This window comes from Physella acuta, unplaced genomic scaffold (genome assembly GCF_028476545.2).
Source record: "Physella acuta isolate Inbredline_101_S28 unplaced genomic scaffold, ASM2847654v3 ptg000883l, whole genome shotgun sequence".
Taxonomy (NCBI): Eukaryota; Metazoa; Mollusca; class Gastropoda; family Physidae; genus Physella; species Physella acuta.
Window position 1 is genome coordinate 781,883 of NW_026732400.1, and position 2,471 is coordinate 784,353.

Genomic DNA, 2,471 nt, shown 5'->3' on the forward strand with positions numbered 1-2,471 from the left:
TTGGGCCGGCTAGTTGTTTGTCTTGGGCCGGCTTGTCTTGGGCCGGCTTGTTGTTTGTCTTGGGCCGGCTTGTCTTGGGCCGGCTTGTTGTTTGTCTTGGGCCGGCTTGTTGTTTGTCTTGGGCCGGCTTGTTGTTTGTCTTGGGCCGGCTTGTCTTGGGCCGGCTTGTCTTGGGCCGGCTTGTCTTGGGCCGGCTTGTTGTTTGTCTTGGGCCGGCTTGTTGTTTGTCTTGGGCCGGCTTGTTGTTTGTCTTGGGCCGGCTTGTTGTTTGTCTTGGGCCATAATGAAGCATTAAGTGTCAACATGTTATGCGCCATATGGCGTTACGTGTCAACATGTTATGCGCCATATGGCATTAAGTGTCAACATGTTATGCGCCATATGGCCCGTAGACTAAAGTTTCACCTACTTTGCTGCCATAGCATTTGCCCATCCAAAAACAAACAACAAGGCAGCAGTTGTTAGAGGGTTCCCCCTAGATGGGTTGATGTGCCGGGATATTGAGCCTCATCTGCCTGGGGACACCGCTTGTCATTTTTATACAGGGTGCAGTCATTCACTTACACTATTCATTCAGTCACTTTTATAGAATTTACAGTCAGTCCCTTTTATACCTGTACACTCAGTCACTTTTATACACTGTACACTAAGTCACTTTTATACCTATACATTCAGTCACTTTTATACACTGTACAGTCAGTCACTTTTATACACTGTACACTAAGTCACTTTTATACACTGTACTACCAGTCAACTGTCACCATATCTAAAAAAAAAAAAACTGCACACAAAAAATGCAGGGAAAAAAAAATCTGCAGAAAAAAAAAAACCAACATCACAAATAATTTAGCGACAATTTCTGCCATTAACTTGGAGGTATAAAATGTCAAACCTATCGCTCAAGCGGCGTATGACGTCAACGAAACAAATTCGTTTGAAGCATTGGATTCGGACAAGCGCAGAAGCCACACTATTTGTCGCCTCTGAAAAGTTAGAATAATTCTCGACTGTTTATGTTCTCCATTCTGGCATCGCAAATGTTATCTGGCACAAGAAATGTTATCTGAACTCATGAATTATTCAAGATGTTGAGATCATATTTTAAACCTGCCAGTTGGCCCCGCGGAACAGATTTGTCGAGTACGCTACATAACGTATATGCCAGATTTTTCAAGCAGTGCAATTTACGATTATTTTAATTGCCGAGAAACTTTTGACGTCGAAGCTTTTTAATTTGAATGGGTTCCATTCTCTGTAGCAGGTGGTTGGGGGATGGGTCGGTTTTGCTGTACTGCAAGGGGCTCGAGTTTTGGTCGATCTCTGATTTCAGTATTTGCTGATTAGGTTGTTGTTGTTTCTTTGGGGTTTTTTTTTTTTGGGGGGGGGGGGGTAGCTTTTAAAATCCTTTTTTATATTGTTGCATTTTTTGTGTGTGAAACTTTTTATATTCTCTCACTAGTTCTTTAAGGGGAGGGGGGGGGGGGTAATTAGCAACAAGCTAGACCCTGTCTGTTGCTGTACTCACATCTCCATTTGACCTCACCAACTTTCCAAGGTCAAGTCAGGGGGCGCCAAAATGGGTTGGAAAAATAAATTGAAAGGTCGAGGGGGGTGCAAATCGAAAGTTTGAGGGGGGGGGGTGCAAATCGAAATCTTGAGGGGGGGGGGTGCAAATCGAAAAGATTGTCCGATAGGTAATTATCACTATTGTCACTATAGGTAATTATCCAACGCTATTTTTGCTTTACAGATATTATATAAAATACGGGCTATTGAGAAAGTATGATTTGTTATATCTGAATGACTGTCATTAATGTCAATAACAAGATGCGTGAGTTTACAAACAGAATACAGGAGTTTTATGTTGGCACTTTCCCAAAAGTGAGTTTAATTTGAAGGGAATCAGCTTTGGTCAACATTGCTGTCTTGGTCAACTCTGCTGTCTTCTTTCAGTCAACATTGCTGTCTCGTCTTGGTCAATATTGCTGTCTTGGTCAACATTGCTGTCTTGTCTTGGTCAACATTGCTGTCTTGGTCAACATTGCTGTCTCGTCTTGGTCAACATTGCTGTCTTGGTCAACATTGCTGTCTTGTCCAGGTCAACATTGCTGTCTTGTCCAGGTCAACATTGCTGTCTTGGTCAACATTGCTGTCTTGTCCAGGTCAACATTGCTGTCTTGTCCAGGTCAACATTGCTGTCTTGGTCAACATTGCTGTCTTGTCCAGGTCAACATTGCTGTCTTGTCCAGGTCAACATTGCTGTCTTGGTCAACATTGCTGTCTTGGTCAACATTGCTGTCTTAGTCAACATTGCTGTCTTGTCGTAGTCAACATTGCTGTCTTGTCTTGGTCAACATTGCTGTCTTGTCTTGGTCAACATTGCTGTCTTCTTTTAGTCAATATTGCTGTCTTCTCTTGGTGTATAGTCTTACGGTGGACATGTTTATTTGCGTGGTCAAAAGTAAAATTAT